The following is a 24,921-nucleotide window of genomic DNA, read 5'->3' as shown; positions in this document are numbered from 1 at the left end:
ACAGGCGGCACCGCCGCCCAATCGGCGGGCCCGTCCCTGGCGGCGGCGGCGCCTAGTGGCCGGCCCCGGGGCGGAGCGCGCGCGGGGGGCGGGCACAGCGGCGGGCGGGGACCGGGGGCGGGCCGGCGGGAGGCGGGGGTGGCGGCCGAGCTAGCCGGGGGAGGCGGCGGTGGGCGCGACGTCGGCGGCGGCGGCGGCGGCGGCGGCAGCGGCAGCTGCAAGTTGGGCTGCAGGGGCAGCGCATACACTACAATGGCTGCTGGAAAGAGGCGTAAGGAAACAATTTCCAGGCCCGCCGCGTCCAGCCCGAAATATGAGAAAAAAATTATTAGAAATTCCGCGGGCGGTGTAAAGGCGGCGGACGGGCCGGAGGGAGGATGTTAAAGCCCCGCGGTGAGTTCTCCCGGGGTCCGGGGCGGCGGAGAGGCGTTTAGCGGGAGAAATATCAGGGTTATTTAAATTATGGGACTAGCCGAGGGGGCAGAGGAGCAGCGGCGGCGGCAGGAGGAGGAAAAGTTTGTGCTACTCTCAGCCCCTGCTCAGGACCCCAGAGAGAAAAATAATAATAAAAAATAAAATAAAATAATTAAGCGGGGGTGTGAGGACTCCCGAAGTCGCTTCTGACAGGGCAGGGGGCGATGCGGCTGGAGACCCAAAGGTGAGGTCGGTGGGAAAAAAAAAAAACCCTTTATTCAGGGTCTGGAAAGTTTGAAAAGTTTTCCTCCTCCTCCTCCTCCTCCTCTCTGGTGCTGTGAATATTGTGACAGCGGCAGCGGCAGCAGCGAGAGCGGAAGACATTAGAGACCCGAAAAATAAGGGAAAAATTAATATAAATTCAGTTTTGAGAGTAAACTCTCCGCATTTTCCACCAAAACATCCCGGGGGAAGGTCGCTTCCCAAAGGGCCTGGCGGAAACCCGCAGTCGGCAATATTTGGGGGGCACTTTGGGTGACTTGGGGTAACTTTGCCCCTTTTTCAAAAGAGGTTTTTCTTTTTTGGAGAAATGAATTTGTTTTTGCCCTTTCCTCAGGTGGGCGAGTCGGGGTCGGGGTGCGGGGTCTGCGGGGAGGTGTGAGCCCTGGATGTGTGGCTGCGAGGGGGGGGGTAGGGGGAGGGGGTGCTAAATGAAAGCAGGAGATCTGCACAGAGCAGGGACAGCTTGTTGTCAGTATCATAAACAACCAAAATGGAGGGAGAACTCAGGCATATAACCAAATAAAAATTTTTTAAAAATCGCAAAAAATCCCTAAAAATCCGGGATGCTCCCCCTTTTCTCGCTAAAGGTAAAAGTATGAACCGCCTTTCCCCTGAAGTCCATTTTGACTTTGCAGGGACCAAGGAGTTAATATTTATTTATTTTTTAAAACTTTCGAAGGGCAAAAGCCTTTTATAACTCAACCGACAATGAGAAAACGTGAAAATCCGATGCAAGAGAAGGAGGGGGAGGGAGGGGGAGGTGGTAGTGCAGAAACTGCTAAACTTATTGGTAATGTGGACTGATCTGAGATAAGATAAACACTATATTTGCTATTTTATAACTCTCTTTTAATGATCTTTGCGGGGTGGGTGGTTTTTTTTTGGTGGAAAAAAAAAGTGATGCCATTTTCTTAATAGAGTTAATACGTGTGATTGGAAGAATAAACCTTTCCGGCTTTAGATTGCATTTTCGTCGCATTTATGTTTCAGGTTTTGTTAGTGGCTCCCTCCTTTCTTTAATCTGGGCTCTACAGAGGAGGGGTAGAGAGGTGATGTTGCACAGAGAGACTGGAGTGCAAGACTGGAGCACCTTTTGGGGAGGGGTGGGGAGTTGCTTGGTTTCTCCCTTCCTGACCCGTTTGCTTCACCTGTTCATCCTTAGTAAAGAATATTAAGCTGAAGTTTTCTGGTTTTACGTGTATAAAAGGATGGTGCCTCTTGCATCACATTGAAGTTAATGGGAAAGTGCTGCTGATGTTGGTTCCACGTGGGATATGGGACAGAGCAGGGCATTTTAAAGGGACAGCTTCTCTTTTCTTGTGATTTTCATCACCTACACAGAATCACTGTCTGAGGACCAAAAGCAGAGGTGCTGGGAGGGTGTGGTGAGGGAAGAGCCTTCTCTTTCCACTGCTCGAGTGCAGCCACCTTTAGGAGTGATGGAGGGAAAGGAGGGATAAACAGGCTCACCAGAAGATGGACATTGTGTAGATTAGTTTGTATCCAAGCTGTTCTTTTGTGTAACAAGCCTCCCAGGAACTTTTCATGTTACATTTCTTTGCTTTGGAAGCTGGTTTTGGAAGGATTTGTGGAAAAATGGAAATAGTTTAAGGTGTGTGGTGTAATGGTATAGCATTATTGAACAGTTATGAATTCTGTGCAGCAAGATCAAAGAGCTGTGTATGCCCATAATGTGATTTTACAGCCATTTTGTAAAAGCTGTAAAATACCTAATATTCAATTTGGCTTAAGGTACATTGAGGACTTCTGGTTGAAAACTGCAGACAGAGTGGTGGAGATTCTTTTACACTGTAAGCAGTAGGCATTTCTTTAAGGGAAAAAAAAAGCACATCCACCAACACCATGGAAAAGTTTACGTAGACCCATTTTTAAAGCCCATCCTATACATGTGCTGGAACTCTGCTACTTTGAAATTAAAAGGTTTTAAAATCCTGAGACCTGTCAGTCTGCATCTTTTCAGTTGAACTTATTTGTGTTCTTTGCCAGGAAATGTTTACTGATCATAAACTACTATTGACTCTAATGGTTTACATGTTCACAGTATTTTCAAAAATTAAAATGTGTCCATTGTCAGCTGTGCTCTATTTGAGATTCAGGTTACTCTCGCAGAGAATTTACTTGGGCTCTGTTTTCCACAGGTATATGGAGTTCTGAAATAAATGCCTATTTTCTTTTGTTTTTTTATGAGTTCTAACAGTGGATTAAAATTAGAGCTGGATTTTTAGACTTCTTATACAGAATATTTTTTCCTTCCATACTGTACAAACAGATTATTGTTTTGAAGCCCATTGTATGTTAACGTGTGTTCACAGCTGAGCCCCTATCTGCACCTTTCTGTAAATACCTCCCTAACAGCATTACATTGGTGTAGTGTTTGAGTACATCATCTTGTGGTTTCTGATTTTGGAAGCGATTATAACTTTCTAAGAACTCATTAAAAATTATTCCCAAGAACCACTGTAAAATCAAAACTGATTGGAAAGTGATTAAACTATCAATGGGAAAGAGTAATTTCCCCTCCCCCAAAATAATCATCTGTCCAGGGGTTTCAGAACGCCATTAATATTTATAGAACCTTTGAAATACATTTTACATTTTCATTGTATTTTGGCTGGAGACAGTTCCATTAACTATAAGTAGTCAGGGTTAGGCTATGTGTTTAAAATAAATGAGACCTTTACATCTTGAATGCTTGCCACTTTGATAAACTAGATAGTAATATCATTAAATTCAGTTTCTGTAAAAGTGAAGGAACAGTATTTCTGCCACTTGCATTAGACTATTGAGTTATTCAGTTTGTTTGGACACTTCAAGTTATGATTAGTGAATTGTCAACCTAAATAAAAGTGCTGGTATTGTGATTTTTTTTTTTTCCCCTTTCCCACAAAGGGCGGTATAAAACTTTCTTCGTGTTTGGGTTTTTACACGGCTAGCTACTTAACTGAATTAGAAAATGCACTGAGAGTGTACAAAGTATAAAAACCTGTAATTCCTTAGAGAGTCTTATTTGGATAGGGCACAGCATAATATCTAATTTGAATTGGTTGTATTGAGCTTTTTAAATGTCTTAGATACACTACCTGTTGAACATACTTTTTCTGAAGCTACTACTAAATTATACAAATTTACAGAAATAATCTAAGGATATTGTATACTCAAACTCTTTATTTCAGTTAGCATTAGAGAAACCTCCTAGTTTGAGATTCTTATTTGAAATTTATATGCCTAATTCTGCTATTTGAAATTCTATAAGGAATTTAGCACTGTGGAAGATAATTTATAAATATGGGCTAATACTGACAAAATTCTGTATCTGTATATTTATTATAACCAAAATATTTTAGTAAACAGATGTCTTACAGCTAAATAGTGAATTTGCTTTTATCAAAATAGTTTAAAAAGTTTTAAGGATACTCTTTGTGTTTTACTATCCTACGAAAGTGGGAATTTTTTCCTCATTTTTAACACAATTGTATGCATTTTGATTGGTATTCTGGAAATTTTCCTTTCTGAGGATTAAATTGTTGTTTGCTAAATGAAATGTAATGCTCCTGTCTTTGACATTTGAAAAGCCAAATATCTGAAACATGTATCTATAGCTAGCTGTCTTTTAAGTTTTGTTTCAATAATCATTTGCCTCTTGAACTGTGTAATCAAAATATTGGTTCCTTCTAGGAATGTTTTAATATTCTTTATTTAGAATCCTGTTTTTTGGAAAATTAAAATATATAAAAAATTACCTGTTACACACACATTCATCCACACACACACAAACCCAAGAAAAAAGTTTCACTGAATGAGTTTACTTACACTGCCTGGATTACTTTTTCTTTTTTGTGTGTTTCCAAATGTATAGGAAATAAATATAAATTTTTTCTCTTTGTATTGATACTGTCGTAGATTCTTTAGTTATTTGAGTAAGGGAAGAGTTTCAGAAGAAGGAAAAAACAACTGAATGTGTACAACAAAATCCAAGATAGTGAATATGTTAAAGGTAAAAGGGTTATAAATTGTCCCTTGAGCCATGTTTTAAATGTTTTAAGAACCTGATAAGCACCTTTTCTGAAACATCAAATACTTGGAATATGTATCAGCCACTGCAAAAAAACAAAAGTGGACCTTTAATTTCTTTAATTTTAACAGGAATTAATGCAGGCAGCATATTTAACCAATTAGTTAGTGTTTAGGTAGCCTTGGAAAAGTATTTACAAATAAGTTAAATGTGAGGGCAGGGTACATTGGATTGATAAACTGCAAAGTGAACTATGATTTTAGAATTCGTGTGTGGGAATTCTTTTCCATTTTACGATAAGACCACTTTGGAGGTAACTAATTTTTACTTCTTGCGTTTATTTCAGTGCCCAAATTTTTTGAAATGCCTGAACCTGACATCTACTGTATTACCACTTTTCGTTTCTAACAGGACAGCTTTTCTATTTCATTAGCAGCTTTCATTTTCAAGCATAATTTGAGAAATTAAATGAAAATGTTTAGATCATAATATTTTATGAAAGTATTGGTGTGTAGTTGTTCACGTTTGATGTTACAAGAATTATGTGAAGTACAAAAGCCTCCTAGAAGTTATGACACAGACATAATTTGATTTTTGCTTCTAACTCACTTGGCCTGCTGTCCAGGGGTGTGCATTCTCCTCAGTAGGTACACCTGCCCCTGCCTCCCCTCTCCACAGTGGTATGGGCAAGGACAGGGCTGTGGGGCACCACCGAGGGTGCTTTGGCATTTTTGTTTTCTGTATGTTTGGTATTTTTGTTTTGTGTGTGTATTGTTGTTTGTGGTCATTAGGGTGTCAAGGCTTTTGCTTTTTTTTTTAAATTTGTAATGCTTATCAGAAACCAGAAATCCATTTTTATAAAACAAATAATTTCTCATCTTCAAAAAGGGAGGTGGTGTGCATTAAAATTGTTAGTGTTTAAAAGTCCCTGGATGTCTTGTAAACAGAGTTACTGCAGGATCATGGCGTTAAAACTAACCACAGTGTGCATTGGGAATTGGAGATGGCTACCTAAGAAATGTGTGTGCAAATGTAAAATCAGTGAATTTAGGCAATTATGTCCTAGGTTAATAGGATAAGCAATTTGCTTGAAATGTTTCCTTGCAGTTTTTTTTTTTTTTTAAGTGAAATTTTTTTCCTAATCTAAAAACCCAGAAAACCTAGAACTGTAAAGGTGCTAGAAAGTCTTTTAGGTGCCTTTTAAAAATAAGAGGTTAAGTAGTGAAAGTGTATAACAGGAACATAAGAATGGACTAAAATGCCCAAAATTGTTGGGAAAGAAGTAAGTAGATGAGAATTTCAGAATAAAATAAAAATCATGGTCAATTTAAAAATTGACTTATGTGAATAAAGAATAACTAATTACAGAGCAAAAATAATAAATTTACCCGCCCAAAAGAGAGAGGTAATTGGGGGAATCTATAAGAGAGTGTTTTTAAAACAAATTGATGACTTTATGATAACCTTTTAAAAATAGGTTCCTCCAAAGCCTTTCCTCTGTGTCTTCTTAGATTTGAATCAAACTAAATTAAATTCTAAGAATAGTTTGTAGTGGTTTTTTTCAATTCTTTAAATTCAAGTAAGGAAAAATGATTTTCTTGCTATTTTTAAAAAATGTTAAAAGATTGTTTTAAATGTGTACCTAAGTGAAGTGTTCTGAAAAACCTTAGAAAATATTGAAAATTATTTTCTCCATTCTTCATCAGAAACTTTAAAGCTTTCTGTTAGGTTAATGAAATAGATTTTTAAAACGTAGGCTAAGAACCAGGTACTTTGTAGACTTTTTTTTAGGGCAATTTAAATCATTTTCTACAGACTTAATAACATTTAAAAAGCTTTTCACAAGGTAAAGATAAGGACATTCAACAAAGTTCTTAATATCTGGAATGTTTTTGAGTGTCTGCTGATAGTTAAAGGAAACTTTTCTTTCCTATTTATGAACTAGCAATTGATTTTCTGAAGGAGAATCTAGACTTACTATAGTGTTATGTTCCCGTGTCCAAGTTTCCTTTAGCATGAGAAGGTATTTTGAGGGTAGAGGAGGCATCTTCTCCTAAAGGGCGACCGAATCCCCTGCAGATTGTGAACGATGATCTGTCCTTGCACAGTCTTGAACTCTACCTTTTTTGAGAATGAGAGACTCGTGTTAGACTTTCAGTTAACAAATACTTGAATTATTGTCTCAAGCCAATATCGAAACTGTACATGTGCCTGTTGATTCCTTATGATATCCTAGCTTCTAAAAAGTTTCTGAATATGGGACTATGAATTCTCAGATGAAATGCTACAGTTAAAGGACTGCCATCAGTTTTTTTGTTGTTTTTTAATTTCTGTCTTTTTGATCAATAGTTAGGCAGTAGAGCCTTTCATTTTGAGATATATTTTTGGAGACTGTTAAACTAGAAATCAGTCGGAGAATGAGGGACTTAGCTCCTTTGGCTAAAAGGCAAGCTGAGGAAATGTTTTCATCAGTTTTGTTCACTAAAATATATTAGTGAAAAGTTGATTGAATCATTCTTGATCAGAAGAATTTTAAGAAACGGAACCTGGAAACTTAAGGTAGTTCAGACACTCAGGTTAAAAATAACACCAGTTGAATTTTAGTCTGCTACATTTTCTCAGTAATTTGATTTTATTTTCTTGAATTGTCTCAAAGCTGGAATTACATAGTGCCCATATCCCTATCCACCATACCCTAAAAGGATGAGAATAGTAGGGGCTTTTTTTTTTAAACCAACTTTAGCCAATGAAATGAAAATACAGTTTTATTTAAGGGTAATGTTATCTTTCTTAAGCTTTTTGTATTTCCTAAGTATAATTTCTGTAACTGTTCCATTCCAAAGAAGAGAAATTAGCTCCTTTACTTTGAAATTGAATTTGTTCTAAATTTGCAGCTTATGAGAGTTGGTTCTTTATATAGCTGAATAAGATCTATTATAACCTTAAAAAGAAATATTCATGTGACCAGTATATGTTATTATAAACTACACCTCAAATATGAATTCACTTTCTTTGTATTTCTAACCTTATTTTCTGAGTAAATCTGAGAAAATATTTTTATGTGTTTTTCTAATTTGTTATTGTCTGAGGTCATTTCATTGGGTAAAATTTCAACCTTGGTTATGTTACGCTTCTAATAGTGGTATTTTATTTGCAGATCACTATTCAGATGCTTAGGGTTTCAGCTCTAAACAGAATTAGTCATCTAAGAAAATAGGTAGGTTTATTATACCAAGCGGCGTAGAAGATCCCTGCTAGGTCTTATTTGGAAGAGTTTAAAACGTTTCTGAGAAGGAAAATGCCTCAAAGATAGGGTGCTCTTCCAACAACAGTGGGTGATAGTTTATGCCTTTCTTGTTCTGCTTCATAAACCTTGAGCATCCTTGGAGCTACTGTCATCCAAACAAATAACTGAGTTAACTGTTGCCCTGGGCAGAAGCACATGTACCAGGCTCAGCTTTTAAGGTAATTTGCTTTACTTTACTTTTAAGAGAAATGTGTAAGGCAGATGAATATTCCTTAGCAATAATTTTGCATACATTACCTTTTAAGAGGTTATACATGCACAGTATATTATCCTAAATCCAAATGAATCTGATTATCAAGGAATCGATGTAATTCGACGCAAAACGAAGGTTTTAAATATTGGGATAACTTGATGCACTGCTGAAATTTGGGAATTTTCATTGAAAGTTGTTTCTGTACCTGAATTTATTTTTATATGCCTAGAATTTTGTAAACAAAGTGAAGACCTATAAATCTGACGCTTTGTAGAAGTTCATAAACGTCTGTTTTTTTACACGATACGTATATATTTTTCAAATACAGGCACGCAATTACTTAGAAAATTATATTTGATTATTGCAGTTATTTTTTGAAGGAAAAATGGTGACAAATGGGTTAGAAGTAACTTTATGCCAGTTGAATGTCCACTGCATTTGAAATTTTTAATCATTAAGCATTTAAGACTCTTGGGGATATTTCAGTTCTTTTTAAGTAGTGTTACAGATGTTTTCCTGAAAAGTCTCCCTTTTTGGACATTATAACATAATTAAGGCAAGTGTTTTAAAACTTTAACTGCCTTTACCTAATCACAGCATTTTTGCTCCCAAGATCATATCATTCTTAAAAGAAGTTTCTATCTTGAAGCACTTTTAATCATAGCTCGGGTCATCTTTTTTAAATATGCACTAGGCTTCTCTTGTTTCTTCAGGTAGGCTTTTATCGCTATGAACTTCCCTCTTAGAACTGCTTTTGCTGCATCCCATACATTTGGTAGGTTATGTTTCCATTTTCATTTGTCTCTTTTATTTCTCTTTTGATTTCACCTTTGACCAGCAAGTTGCTGGTCGTTCAGTAGCATGTTGCTTATTAATCTTGTGTGAATTTTCCAGTTTTCCTCATGTAATTAATTTCTAATTTCATACCATTGTGGTTAGAAAAGATGATGCCTGATACAATTTTAATCTTCTTAAGACTTTTTGGGGGTCTAATATATGATCTCTCTTGGAAAAATGTTCCGTGTGCACTTAAGAATGTTGCTTTTGTTGGAATGTTCTGAATATGTGTTAAGTCTATTTAGTCTAATGTGTCATTTAAGGCCAATGTTTCCTTATTGATTTTCTGTCTGGATGATCTATCCATCGATGTAAGTTAGGTAGTAAAGCCCCTTACTATTGTATTGTAGTTTATTTCTTCCTTTATGTCTGTTACTATTTGCTTTATTTATTTAGGTACTTCTATTTGGGGTACATAAATGTTTACAAATGTTACATCTTCTTGTTCAAATGAACAATCTAACTTTACACCTCAGGGAACTAGAAAAGGAACAAATGAAACCCAGTAGAAGAAAGGAAATAACATCTATTAGAGGAGAAGTAAATGAAAGAGACTAAAAGGACAATAGGAAAGATCAGTGAAACTAAGCTGATTCTTTGAAAAGATAAAATTGACAAACCATTAGCTAGACTCACCAAGAAAAAAAGAGAAGACTCAAATCAGAAGTGGAAAAAGGAGATACAGAAATACACAGAAATACAAAAGATTATGAGTACCATGAACAATTATATGGCAACAAATTGGATGACTGAGAAAAACAGATAAATTCCTAGAGGCATACAACCTACCCAAACTGATTCATGATGAAATAGAAAATCTGAACAGACCAATCAGTAGTAAGGGGATTGAGTCACTAAACAAAAATTTTTCAAGAAACAAAAGTCCAGAACCAGATGGTTTCACTAGTGAATTCTACCAAACATTCAAAGAAGAATTAATACTAATCTTTCTCAAACTGTGCCCCAAAATAGAAGAGGAGGGTACTCTTCCAAACTCATTTTATGAAGCCAGCATTACCTTGATACCCAAAGTAAACAGGATGCCACAAGAAAAAATTACAGATTAATATCCTTGTTGAACATAATATAAAAATCCCCAACAAAATGGTAGCAAACTGAATTTAACAATACGTTAAAAGAATCCTATACCATGATCAAGTGGGATTTATTCCAGGGATACAAGGATGGCTCAACATTCACAGATCAGTCAGAATGATAACCACATTAATAAGCATGAAGGATAAAAGTCATGTGACCATCTCAGTAGATGCAAAAAAAAAAAAAAGCATTTGAAAAAATGCAGCATCTATTTATGATAAAAACTGTCAACAAAGTGGGTGTAGAGTAATGTGTCTCAACATAATAAAAGCCATATAGGACGAGCCCACAGCTAACATCATATTCAGTGGTGAAAAGCTGAAAACTTTTCCTCTAAGATCAGGAACAAGGCAAGGATGCCTAGTCTTGCCTCTTGTATGCAACATGGTATTAGAAGTTTTAGCCAGAGAAATTGGGCAAGAAAAAGAAATAAAAGACAGGCATTTAAATTGGAAAGAAAGAAATAAAACTGTCCACTATTTGCAGATGGTGTGATATTATATATATGGAAACTCCATCAAAAAGCTGTTAAATTTAATAATCAAATTCAGTGAAGTTTCAGGATACAAACTCAATATATAAAAATCTATAATGTATCTATACGCTAATAATGAACTATCAAAAAGAAATTGAGAAAACATCAGCTTTTGCAATTGCATCAAAAAGAAAACCTAGGCATAAATTTAACCAAGGAACTGAAAGACCTATATATTGAAAACTAGAAAACATGAGAGAAATTGAGGAAGATACAAATAAATGGAAAGATATTCCATGCTCATGGATGAGAAAAATTAATATTGGTCAGACGTCCATACTGCCCAAAGCAATCTACATATTCAGTGCAATCCCTGTTAAAATTCCAAGGGCATTTCTCACAGAAACAGAACAAATAATCCCAAAATTTGTATGGAACCACAAGATACCAGATAACTGTGAAATAGTCTTGAGAAGAACAAAGCTGGAGGCATCAAATTTCCTGATTTCAAACTATATTACAAATCTATAGTAAAGCAGTATGAAAAAAAAACCAACAGTATGGTATTGGCATAAAACACACGCATGTATCAATGGAACAGAATCGAGAGCCCAGAAATAAACCCACACACATATAGCCAATTAATTTATGACAGAGGAGCCAAAAATACAACGAGGAAAGATCACTCTCTTCAATAAACAGTACTGGGAAAACTGGGCAGCCACATACAATAGAATGAAACTGGACCACTACCTTATACCATACACGAAGATTAACTAAAAATAGATTAAAGACTTGAATGTGAGACCTGAAACCGGGACATCTGGGTGGCTCAGTTGGTTAAGTGTCCAGCTCTTGATTTTAGCTCAGGTCACGATCTCATGGTTCCTGAGTTCGAGCCCCGCATTGGGCTCTGCGCTAGCAGTGGGGGGAGCCTGCTTGGGATTCTCTCTCTCTCCCTCTCTTATTGTTCTTCCCCCACTGGTGCTCTCTTTCTCTCAAAATAAATAAATAAACTTTAAAATTTTTTTTTAAAAAAGAAGACCTGAAACCTTAAAACTTCTAGGGAAAAAAAAGGCAATAAGCTCCTTGGCATAGGTCTTTGGTGATGATTTTTAAAAATCTGACACCAAAAGCAAGAACAACAAGAGAAAAAAATAAACAAGTGGAACTACATCAAACTTAAAAGCTTGTATGCACCAAGAAAACCAACAAAATGAAAAAACAACCTACTAAATGGGAGAAAATATTTGCAAATCATTTATCTGATAAAATCATTTATCTGCTAATGCCCAAAATATATATGAACTTACACAGCCCAGTTGCAAAATAAACCAAACAATTTAGTTAAAAAATGGACAGAGGACCTGAATGGACATTTTTCCAGTGAAGACGTGCACATCACCAACAGGTACATGAAAAGATACTCAACATCACTAATTATCACAGAAATGCAGATCGAAACTACGATGAAATATCACTTCACACCTGTTAGGGTGGCTGTTTCAGAAAGACTAGAAATTACAAGTGTTGGCAAGGATGTGGAGAAAAGGGAACCCTGTTCACTGTTGGTGCGAATGTAAATTGGTACAACCTCTATGGAAAATAGTATGGAGGCTCCTCAAAAAAGTAAAAATAGAACTACCAGATGATCCTGCAATTCCATTTCTGGGTATTTATCCAAAGAAAATGAACACACTAACTTGAAAGGATATGTACATCCCCATTTACAATGGTCAGGGTACAGGAACCACACACACACACACACACACACACACACACACACACACTGGAATATTATTCAACCATTAAAAAAAATGAAACCTCACCATTTGTGACAGTATGGATGAACCTTGAGGGTATTAAGCTAAGTGAAGACAGAAGAAGACACGTTCTTCGTAATCTTTCTTATATGTGAGAAATTAAAATAAATAAAACCAACCTCATACATACGGGGAACAGATTCGTAGTTGCCAGAGGCAGAGGGTGGGGCAAGGGTGGGAGAAATAGATGAACTAACTTTTTGTTTTTAATTTAAATAAATTGGAAAGAAACACACACAACAACAGAAGAGTGTGTGTGTGTGTACACACGCTTGAGATACAGCTGCTCTACTTAAGCAGTGGGTATAATGGGTACAATGTCTTAAATGTAATGGTACTCAGTTTACCTTTTATCAGTGCAGGAAGAGGAAGAGAAGGTTTGTTGTGAGAAAAGTGCAATTGATCCCATTCAGAGCCTGACTCATAACAGCTTTTCTAAAATGCATGGTACCTCTGCCAGAATTAAAAGGAATTTCTTAATTAAAACTGAAATCGCCGTGAGTCTCAGAAGTGTTTTCATAATCAGGTTGCGGGCACACTTGTGTGTGGCCGCCTGGGCCATTCGGGTGTTCTGCCGTTTGCCTGTGTTTTGTTCTCAGTGCTGCCACCCTGTGTATGGCAGTGCCTGTGTACCGCATGCACTAATTTTCTGTGCTTTTTATCAAGCGATAACGTCCAAAAGCACTTCTGAAAAAGAAGCAGACGTATTATAGTAAATTTTAAAGGCATTTTAGGACACTGTGCTTCTGTATCTAAGGCTGTACTAAATCTAGAGTTTTGAAGTTACACAGTTCAGAAGTATGGTATTCAGCTGCCAAAAAAGGAACTTTGGGAATTTTTAAAGGTAAACGCCTTTATCTGTTTCATCGATCACTTCACTAACATAAGGTGGAGTTGTACAGGTGTTTTTAAGATAGCTTGAAACTGATCAAATAAGAAAGCAGAGGGTTTGATCCTTTAAAGATGAGAGCTATTATCAGATGTTCTATTTTAGCCAAGTTTTAGTTAAAAGTTCTTCCTAGTAAAAAGCAAAACCAAAATGAGCACAAAAAAGAGACTGTTTCTGTTTAAAAGAAAGAGAAACTTAACTTGATTGGTTAAATTATTCCCCGAATCATTAGCCAACATGACTTTTAAATTATATCGCCCAAAATATTTTGAGTATTAACGCCATGCGTCCGTTATAAAGGACTTTGGCTGGAGAGCAATATTTTCCTTTACCTATATTCTCTCATTGTATTTCCACCTCGGTCTTGTGGGATAGGAAGTGCAGGCATTATGTAAATGCAAGGGGCAGTCGTGATTTCCGAAACTGGCATTCTGTTACTTTGTGTAAGTACGTCCTTAGAATGCACTGGCCATGTAAGCTAGTTATGGTACATTAATTTGCTCATGTAAACCTAAATTATATCCAGATTGGAATTTATATATTTATTTTTTAAAAGCTGTAAAAATGAAATTTTCAGTCATAAGGTTGATGCTAACGCAAGTTAGAAAGTGCTACATGTCTACTTATTTTTAAGCCATCTACTGGGAATTGGGAGGAAATTCTAAGTTTGCTGAGTTAAAGGAGATTTTTAAAAATATAAACGTAAACTTTGTTTTATAGGATTTCATGATCTCCCAAGGTGTAGTCTTGATCAGTTTTTGCTTTAAAACACATTTATAACAATGCCATCCAGCTTCAGGATAATGAGGGTCTGTTTTTGAATTTTTGAATTTAGCTCCATAAACAATGTAATTCTTTATTATGACCATTGAAAATAGTGTTCAGTTAATTTCAGGTATTAGGCTTCCGAGATAGAAGGTGTCACTGATGATCTTACCACTCAGGAGAATTGAAAGAATTTCATGCCGTGTACGGCAGCATCCCAAGTCCTCCAAGATTCCAAGTTAAGTTCCAGATCCCTATTTTGTTATTCGTGTACTTACCTCTGCAGATTTAGGGAATTCAGAGACACACCCCACATTCCAGTGTGCCCAAGTTTTTTTTTTTTTTTTTACTTTGGCCAGTCCCTGCAATGTTTTCCTCACACACCTGTCCACGTCTTCCCTGTCCCATAAGTCCCATCTCAAACCATCTTCTTTTTGAAGTTTCTTTATTCTCCGAATGGGAGCCAGAAGTAGGAAGAGTACTTCCTGCCCCTCTCGGGGAACTTGTATTTGCCTTCTGCCTTTCCTTTGTGTTTCTGTTATGCCTTGTGGATGATAGGTTGATGGATGAAAGGGAAACAGGCAGTATATCTTAAAGTGCCAAACGAGGGGTGCCTGGGTGACTCAGTCGGTTAAGCATCCAACTCTTGATTTCAGCTCAGGTCATGATTTCATGGTTTGTGAGTTCGAGCCCCACAGCAGGCTCTTCACTGGCAGCACAGAGCCTACTTGGGATTCTTCCTCCCTCTCTGCCTCTCTCTTTCTCTCTGTCAAAAATAAATAAATAAATAAACTTTTTTTAAAAATGCAAAACGAATGGTATAGGCGGTAAAAATTATAGGTCTTCCGAGGAGGGAGAGGTGTACTTGAGGCGGGCTTTCAACAGGCATGAGTTAAGAATGGGCAGCAAGAAGGGAGGGCCTTCAGGTGAAAGGAATGAGTTCAGCAGAAGTGAGGAGGCAGAAATGTGCTTATTGTCCTTGGCCTCCAGGAATACCAGTCTGACTGGAAGGGATGGTTTGTTGGGGGGCAGCACCAGGTGAGACTGGTGCCTGAATGTGAACAACCTTGATTCCCAGCCCGACGAGTCTGCACTCTGTGCTGTGGAAGGCACTGTAGCTTTTTGAGGAGGGGAGGATATGAGTTAGGAAAGTCAAGTCGGCTCAGAATCCAAAAGCAATGGAGCCCATGGGTGTGAGAAGGGAGTCGCAGAAATGTCACTGTAATCCAGATTGGAAGCAGTCGTCCGCTGCTGTGCACATGACTCAGATCCTTATCGCTAGTCCCTTCCTCACTGGCAAGTTCTAGATACACATTTTCAAAGGCCTTTTTGACATAGTTGCCTGGATGGAAGGCTGGCTTCTCAACTCTCAACATCCTAAAGCCAGCAGTTCAGACTTGAGTAGTTTTATTTGCGGCCCGACCATTCCTTCCGACCCCTGGTCACAAAGCCATCCGTTCTACCTTCAGTTGGAACTTGTGATGTAGGTCTGGTGCTTCCTTTGTAGAAACATAAAACATACACGGGCATCTAGAGGAAGAAGTGGTTCAACAGCAGTAGATGATTCGATCCACAGAGGAGGTGGTCCTAGAGCAGCCAATGGGAGGGGAAAACTAACAACAAGGGAGGGGTGACCATTCTGGGCCCGTGGCACACGCCGGGCGCTCCCCCGTAACTGGAGTACGGGATGGCAGAGGTGAACAGCATGACGGTTGGTGAGGCTGGAAAGAAAGACGGGGGCCAGGATGTACCAGACCCTGAATGCCACACTGAGGGATCTTGATGCTTTGAGAAGCAGACCCCCTGAGATTCACGGTTGCGTCTTTAGTGATACAGAGCCAGTCTTCTAGCTGTGTCTCTGTTCTCGGCTCCTTGGCTGCATCTTCTCCTCACGGATTATCAGCCCTCACACCCTCCTTCCCCTGCCCTTGCGCCTGATACCCTGCCCAGCCCACAGGGAAGACTGGGCCAGCCGCGCGGCTCCCCGCCTACCTCCTCCTCGCCTCCCGCTCTTCCAGAATACTCCTGTGGGTGGGACACGCTTTAGCAGAGCCTCGGGGAGTCTGTCTAGGGGGCGCTGGGCCTCATGACCCGGGGAGGCATGTATCAGTCGGCTGGAGCCAACTGGGTTACCACACACCCCTCCCGTCCTGGTATTTCCCGTCTGCCCCCGTTCACCTGCGAAGTCTGCTTCCATCTTCCCCCGTCAGAAACGAAATGTCGTGGAAGACCTTTGCCGCTGCCCCCCGCCCCGCCCCCAACTGTGTGTCTCTTCTCCCTTCCCGTGAGCGCCACACTCCCTGGCAGCATGGTCTCAGCCCGGTCTCCGTTTCCTTCGTCTTCTCTACCTGATCCTGCCCCCCTGCTTTGAGTCTGTGTTCCAGGAGAACATCCATCAATAGCCCAACCAATAGTAGCATCTTTCCATTTTATGGCCGCTTGGCTTTTCTGCAGGACTTGACGTGCTCCTGAAAACCCCCTCCCCTCCTGCTCTTCTGGCCCCGCTCTTCCTGCTCAGACACCTCCTGTGCGCTCCCCTCTGGCGGTGCCCATTCTCCCAACATCTGGGCGTCTCCTCGGGCTCCTGGGACCCCGTCTCTCTGCTCGCACCCTTCCTGAGCACAGGCTCCCACTCCTGCCGCACCTGTGCCTGGCAGCTTCGTGCTGAGAAAGCCTCAGTCGCTACTCCCTCGCGGGCCTCCATGGCTGTTAATCTGTGTACGCAGACATCTCCACGTCTGCGTACAGGACGCTCTCCTCACATCTCAGCGGACTCTACAGAGGGCCTGCCACGGGCTAGGTACCCTGCCAGACACGAAGCCAGACTGCGCAGAGACAGACGGTAGAGAGTTCGCTCAGCTCGTGGCAGGTGGTCTGGAAGGCAGTAAGGAACACAAGGATGAAGAGTTGGGGGCCTGGGAGAGAGGGACCCTTACAGACCGTGTGTAGTGGCCTAAAGGAGAAGGAGCAAACCAGGAACACCCTGCGAGGGGCGCTTCCCGAGAAGACCCTGACGGAGGAGGAGCCCAGCCAGGCACAGGGAGCCGGGTAGGGGGTGAGGCCAGAGAGCCACCCCGCGGGACTGTCTCGTGCCCCTTTGGGGACAGCCGGTCCAGACTGTGGTTCGAACTCCTTAGCGCCACATCGGTTGCCCTCTGCCAGCTGGCCCCCACCTCGGGCCTCGTCCTCATTCACGACTGCCCCTTCCGTGTGGCCAGAGGGCCCGGGGTGCAGTGGAGTCATCCCCTCCCCGGTGTCCTTGAGAGTGCAGCTGCCTGGGACTCGTGACCTCGCAGCTTGTACCTTCCTCACAGCTCCCTCCCCTGCTCCTCTGAGCTTGGTCGCCTGCCTGCCCGAGTGTCCCAGAGCACTCCCCAGCCTGCCCATGTCTCCGTCCGGGTGACACCTGTGCTCGCCCAGCCCGCTCCCTTCCCTGCTCTCATCCTGTGCATGCCCAGCCTCCTCACTAGACGGAGCCCCTACCTCCTCCCTCTTTCTGTCTCCGGAACCGGGCTCACCCACACCGGCAATATCTGGGGAGGGGCGCTCTGCCCTCGGGGCCATACCAGAGGGTCAGCTGCTGTGGAGGGGAGCTGGAGGAGGCTTGGAGCAGCGGCTAGGGTGTGTTGTCAGAGTCCTGCAAGAGGGTGTCCCGGGACAGCGTCCCTGAGAGGAATGGCAGCGGCACTGGGCCCGTAGAAAGGCCGGCGAGAAGACGCCTGGGTTTGCCCGCAGGCGTGGCAGCCGGCCGCTTGTTGACCGTGAAGTGCAGGGTGGCAAGGATGGGAGACAGGGAGGTGGCTTGTTCCATCTCTTCTGTCCCCCACCCTACCCGATGGGCTCCTCCCTTCGCAGCCTGAGCCATCCCTGAGACACACAGAAGCCCTCTCCTCGCCCTCGCCTTGCGGTGAGGCTGTGGAGACAAGTACACACCAAAAAAGACAGCCAGCCACGCATACGGGGGGAGAGGACGTACACACGCCCAGAGTCCCGGAGGGAGAAACACACACACACACACACACACACACACACAGACTAAACACACAGTGGGGACGGGAGACCTGTGCACCTGGGGATACTAGGTCTTTCCATAGATGTATGCGTGAATTAATGTCTGCGCTTCAGGGGAGGGAGAGAGAAAGCAGCATGCCCAGCTCATACCCAGAGAGGGGAGAGATACAGAAACTCCGTCTCACCCCTGCCTGGGGGACACCGACGTCTGGATGAGGGGGGAGAGAGTGGCACACATCCGGAAGGTGGAAGGAGGCGGAAGGACGGGGAGATCCATTCCAGGATGGGGAGGAGGAGACATACATACGGCAGAAAGGTGGGGGGCAGTAGACATACTTACTCCAGGCCGGTGGAGAGACACTCACCTTGGGGGCACCCCAAGAAGGGAGGAGCGAGAGAGTCCCACTTATGCCAGGACGTGAGCGGAGACCTCGCACACACACACACACAAACCCAGAAGGTCGTGAGAGGCATGATCGCACTCAGCCTACTAGATGGGAGGGAGAGTCACCCTCGTGCCCAGAAGGAGCTAGACACAAACACTGGTATCCAGAGGGTGGGAGAGACATCCCCCCCGGCCCCCGCCAGAGCTAGAGGTAAGACACCAGGTACACACGCCTTCGGTAGGAGAGACAGACGCCCAGAGGGAAGGGAAGGACACACGCACCCCTAGGGGTGCACAGACACACAAACCAGGAGAGGGGAGAGAGAAGTATACCTCCACCTGGGAAAGCAGGACCACAGAGAAACGCACAGAGCTTTGGCACGCTTGTGCACCCACACACGGGTGTGCTCACACACAGAGGAAGCCACACACACATCACACACCCCAGGAGGGCCAGGAGGCAGACGGTGCCGGAGGGAGGGGGGTCCACACACAGGAGATGGCACCCAGGGCAGTGAGAGGAGACATGACAGGGGAGTGCGCCCCCCCGCGCCTGAGGAATCCAGAGACACACGCTTCCCCCCACCGTTGGTGTTTGCACTACCGCAGCCGAGACCCAAGGCTGGGAAGCACTCGCTTCGCTTCTCGGACCAGGGGAGTAATGCATTCTGACGCCCGCACTGGCTTTTCCCAGAGGGACAATCGGCACATGGACATTATCACTTGACCGCCGAGGGTACCCTGAGCTCCAGCGTATCCCCTTGAGGTCACACGTCTCCGGAAAGGTCACACCTTGTGCCTTTTACCCCCAAATAAAATACTAGAATTGCTGGACATTTGCACAGTTCTGACTGTAACGTACATGTTCATCGCAGCCATCCTAAGAGCGTTTCGGTCAAGTTCGGCCGTCTTCAGTAGACTTCGGAAGCCTTTGGCTCGGCCCGCACCGTCGGCTGTTACCTGAAGCACTCACCCCGACCCCCCCTGCCCTTGGCGCCCTCGAGTCCTTCAGCTTGGGATTCTCTTCTCCTGCTCTGGCCTGACTCCGTGGTTCTTCTGTGCCCCCAGAGTCCTGTGCCCCTGGCCTACAGCTTGCTCTGACTTGCACTCGGGGATGTCCCCCCGCCCTGCTCAGGGACCTAAGTCTTCCCTATCCTCATAGCTTCGCACATCAAGCACGCGGCACGCTTCATGAGGCTTGAGCTCTAAGAGTTGGAAGTGGAGTCTCGGGTGGGTCCCGTGGCCTCACTTACCCAGAGTTCCTTGGGGGTTTTCTCCCCACTCTCCACTCCCAGCTTGTGCCGCCCCCTGTCCCCCCCCCCCCCCCGCCACAGGAAGCCAGGCCCTCCAGGCTTCAGGACTCCTTGCCTCCTTGGAGCTGCAGGCAGGGGGCCCGTACAGGCTCTGCCCGGCTTCCTCGTGGCTGTCACCCCCTTCAGCCATCCCTAGACGCCGAAGCCGGACTTCCTCGTGGCTCCGCCACCACCCCACTGCCAGCCCCATCTCTCCCCCCGCCGCCCCCCGCACCTCTCTCCCTGCCCATGCTCACTCCTGTGCTGCCCTGGCCTTGTGGCAGGTGGCCTGGGGGGGGGGGGGGTGGTGCTGGTTAGCTGCGGCGGGGAGTGACGTGGTAGCTACAGGAGTGGTGGATGGGGAAGTTGGCTCACTTCTTGAGCAATGGCACCCCCGACGCTACGAAGTGCTTACCGTGGGCTCACTGTCCAGCACACTTACACATAGGGACCCTTTTAATGCTCGCGACGACTCCGTAAAGAGAGGTACTGTGCTTATCCCCCACTCACAGAGGAAGACACTGAGGCTCAGAGAAGTTAAGTAAGTGTTAAATGAGATGATGCATGAATACAGTCCTCAGCAAAATACCTGGTTCGTGTAAGTGCTTACATGGCTTTTGTTTTCTAAGCAGCCCTGTCCACTCTGTTCTATGAAATTCTAGCTACTATAATGACACTGATAATAGTTGTCATAGAACTAGGATCTCTAATAATCGAATAGTAGATATATATTATAATATATAAGATAATTATATATAATATAGTAGACTAATATTAATCTATTACATAACTAATATTTCCCTTTTATTGGTATTCTAGTATTTAATAAAATAGAAATACCTAATATGATATGGTGATTAATACTAGTCTATTAATTGTTAATAGGGATTCTAATTAGAATTTGTAATAGACATTACATAACTGCCCCAAGTTCACTGAGGAAGTTGAGTCTATCAGATATGCCCTATCTGCAGTCCGTCCTCTGACCACAAACCTTATTTGCACCCTAACCCCTTCTCTTGCCTGCTGGGAAGCTCTGCTCTCCTGCCCAGGGCTCACCATCTCTTTCCCTGTCCCATCGAATATGGAAATGCGTACCCCACACTGGCTACGTTTCTTCAGCCGGTGGACAGACCAGACCAGAACAGCTTGAAGCCCTCACTGGACTCTGCCACGTCCGTCCGGCTTTCCTCTTTTTTTCCGCAGACCTTGCACACGCACATACCCCTACCCCCGTTGCCAAGTCCAGCAGATGCTTTCCCCCAGTGTCTGGTCTGTCTGCTCCGTGACACAGGGCCCTTCTACCGCCGTTGCCTCCACAAGCCACCGTATTCATCCCAGCCTGACGCAGTTCTCTGATCCCGCTGGACCAATTTATTCTCCACCCTTAGTAGAGTTAAAAAAATTACCCCGTCATAGTCCGCTAAGTGATTATTTGAAAGCCTAAATGTTAAAAACCCTCTCCCACACGATTTGTTTCTAAAAAACAATCTATAGAATCGAAAGGCCACGAGTCCTAAAGCTGTTTGTCATGGTGTCACTTTTACGCACAAGTACAAAGGCCTACTGGGCTTCAGTTGGGTAGTATACATCGGTTGATTGGCCTGTGACCTTTGTGGCAGGGCCAGGCTTTCAGAAATGATCATGCGCATTCCTTAGCTCACAGAAGTTGTAAGCGTCATAAACTACACGGAATTTCTTTGTCACTGTCCACCGGTTCGTGTTAAGCACTCATACGGTTTGTGATACATCACATATGGTTTTTACCATGTAGGTTATGTGTGGTGCTGCCTTTAGAGAATTTCCTAAACTTTTGATTATAGAATATTTCAGATACACAAAAGCATAGAGGACAGTAGAATGATCCTCATATTCCCAAAACCTGATTCAACAGTTCTGTTTCAACCTCAGTAGGCAGTCATGTGTTGTCTGTCCCCTACCCATGCGTATCTCTTCTGGGGAGTCTTCTGATGCAAAATTATTTCATATCATTGCATTTTTCTGGTGTATTTCCAAAACGTACAAACCCTTTCTAGAGATATCACAATACGATGATCACAACTCAAAAGAACAATGTCTTAACATCGTCAATTATTTAGAAATGTTCAAATATTTACCATCGTCTCAATATTTTTTAAGTTTGCATAACCCATAGGGTCTGTATCTACAGGTAGTTGATAACATCTCTAAGTCTTTTCTGACCTACTGGTTACCCCTTCCCTATGTTCACCCTTAAAATTTGCTTGTTGAAGAAGTGGGGTCTTTTTGGTTTGCTTTGGTTTAGTCCTGTAGAGTTTCCTGCACATCTGTTTCTTGGTAACTGCATCCCTGTAGGACTGTCCGACAGGCTTCTGTGGCCCCTCATTTTATGTAAGATTCAGGTTCTCCTCCTACCTCCACACGTTAGAGTCACCTAGAAAGAAAAGTAGGAAGGATTGAATTTGTGGAAGAAGTAACTATTAAGCTAAGTGCCAGAAACAAGAATAACATCGATATACATCAAATAAATACAGGCACATGATACTGTGTTTCCAACGTAATATCAAAGTTCACATCATCAAAACGTTAAATACAAACAGGTAATTTTTTTTCGTTAAACCACAGGGGTAATACCTTTGTAAACCAAAGTGAGATCTTCTTTGCTTTATATCCTACTTTGTGAAAACCTGACATCGCGTAAAGGTTATCTCCTGTGCGCTTGGATGTTACTTCTGCGTGTTCCTCACAAGCTAGCTACGTGTGAGTCAGCGCCATGATTTATCTCACCTTCTCCTGGTGTTGGCTGTGCACCTTATTTCCAGCCTTTAAAGAAGCATTGATGAATGGCCTTGCACATAAACCTTTGTGTGCACCTCAGGTTATTTTCTTCAGCTAAGTTCTTAGGTGGGAAATGGGTGGGGGAAATGATAAATGCTTTCCTTGGCAACTACACGGCCATTTTGACCTCCGGGAGGACATCTTCAGTCATCGTTAGCACATGGGAGTGCCCGCTTCCTTAACTCGCCCCCACGTGGGCCTTGACCACTTAAGGAAATCTTGCTGCCATCTATGCTTTTTGATTTTTCTTGTGCATATTTGTCTTTCGTATGTTTTCCCCTCCGAGCTGCCACCGCTTGCTGCCATCATTACAGTTGCCTTTGACGGCTGAGGCCGCTCATATTCCCCGTGCCAGAAATCCCAGGAACCCAACTTGTTATCATTTTGCCTGAGAGATTGGCACCGGTGAGGGAGGGCGCACGGCACTACCTCCATCGTCAAGTGCATGGAGCGAGTGGCTTCGTAACGTCTCCTTTGGCCGTTCACAGCCTGTTCCTCCTCTCTGTTTTTTTTCTCCCTGTTCTAGATCATTGACATTGCAGTATAAGTGAGAAGGAGATTCCTACTACAAGTGCAGTTACAGTGAGGGGGAAAAACTCACCTGCCAAATTCTGAATTAATCCGAATTCTCAAGGCAAATTAAGGAAGTGATTATTCACATTACCTAATTCCTTTCTTAAAAAAAAAAAAGGATTCAAATTGGCACCTCTTTTGGTACCTTTAAGTATTAACTGGGGGATATCAGCTAAGAAATCTAGATACTAAGAAGGTGCAAACCTCGTAATCAAGATTCTCTGACGCTATCATACCCGCTAAAACTACGTCACATTTGCATTCCGCCTTCCAGAGTGTCGTCGTCGCTTCACGCTGCTCACCTCTGTGAATGAGCCCTAGCGTGAGCCTTGCTGGCCACAGCTTGTGTCCCCTCCGTTCCACTTAGTGCCTTCCCTGCGGGACCTGGGCTTCTCGCTCTGTGGACGCTCTCCGCCTCTCCTTTCCTCTTGGTCCGTGTTCACTTGCTCTCTGCCGCCCCGGCTTGCTCTCGCTAGTGCTCCAGAACATTGCACTGCATCGCCTGCCCGCTTTCCCACCTTGGTACTCCCAGCCCTGGAAGGATCCTCCCCCCTGGCTGCTGCTTTTCCTGGGCTTCCAGATGGACGGTCATATCACCAGGTGATTTAGAACTAGCATGTGTAAAGTGGTCCTGAAATGACGGCTCGAGTCCAAGGCCCGTCAGGATTGGGTCCCAGGTTCCTCTCTGGCTCCCGTTCCCTCTCCTCCCCCCACAGCACCAAACCGCAGGTCCTCCCTCGGGCTCGTCAGTGCAGTTTCATATGCCCGCCCTCGTGCCATTTGCACTGCTGGAATGTTCTCACCTCCCTGCGTCCACTTGGCCAGTGCCTGTTCATCGCTGAAAATCGTGCCCAGCCGTCCCCTCCTCTGTGAGGCAGTGCTCGCTTGTCTTCTCTGCCCTCCGCCCGTGTGTTGTGGGGTCTCAGGTCAGCGTCTGCACACAGCCTCTCCTCCTGGACCTGCTCCTCTGCTCTGGGTCCCATCCCGCTAACCCTTCATCCTTTCTCTCCCTGGTCCTATCAACACGTAAACGTGCCAAGCCTCTGCCAGCTTCGGAGCAAACGTGGTGACACGAAGCTCACTCCTTTCTGTACCTTCCCCTTCAGCCGACACCATTTCTCTGAAGAGCTTCGAGCCTCAGATTTCTCGCATTGCACCCCTTCCTCAGCCTCAGCGTTCCATGCGGCTTCCTCCGTCCCCCTGAATCTTTCCAAGATTACGAAAAACCTACCCGTCTCCACAGCAAAAGGGAGTAGGATTTAGTTCTTATCTTGACTACTGTCTCTCTTATCTTGACTACTTCCTTCCTTTTGCTGTTCGGACCGTCCGGCTCCCTGGTTTGTCCTCCCGTTCGGGGGCATTCCCCCACCCCTGCGCTGGCCAGCCTCTTCTGTCCATTGCATAAGCCAGAAGGTTCCTCCTTCGGCCCCTCTCCACGCTCCTTCCCCTGAACACCTGCGTGTCGTGAGCGGACTCGCCCCTATGTCTCTGTCACAAGCCGTCTTCAGCCCTCGTCCTTCCCCTGCTCTTCGAAGCCTGTGTTGGTTCTCCCTTGTCTGTTAAACACACCGCCAGGGTGCTTTGCGTGTGATGCCCGCTCCCATCTATCCCTCGTAGCAACCTACCGGGTTTAAGTATCTCACCTTTTCAGCTGCGAAAGGTAGGTCCCTTTTTACCCACGGCATCACAGCTGGTGCACTTGACGCCTGTCACCACCAGTCAGGATT

General features: G+C 43.7%; 1 protein-coding gene across 4 annotated transcripts in view; it reads left to right on the top strand.

Moving 5' to 3' along the window:
• Window positions 1-180: 180 nt before the first annotated feature.
• Window positions 181-24,921, top strand: part of PLAG1 (PLAG1 zinc finger) — a 50,585-nt gene continuing 25,844 nt past the window's right edge. For all 4 annotated transcript variants that reach the window (XM_060610562.3, XM_060610557.3, XM_060610559.3 and 1 more), the window contains exon 1: window positions 181-393. The gene's annotated coding sequence lies outside the window, so the exon portion shown is untranslated. The remainder of the gene's footprint in view (window positions 394-24,921) is intronic.

This window comes from Panthera onca, chromosome F2, assembly GCF_046562875.1.
Source record: "Panthera onca isolate mPanOnc1 chromosome F2, mPanOnc1 haplotype 2, whole genome shotgun sequence".
NCBI lineage: Eukaryota > Metazoa > Chordata > Mammalia > Carnivora > Felidae > Panthera > Panthera onca.
The sequence above is the reverse complement of the archived record's forward strand: the minus strand, read 5'-3'. Positions and strand labels throughout refer to the sequence as shown.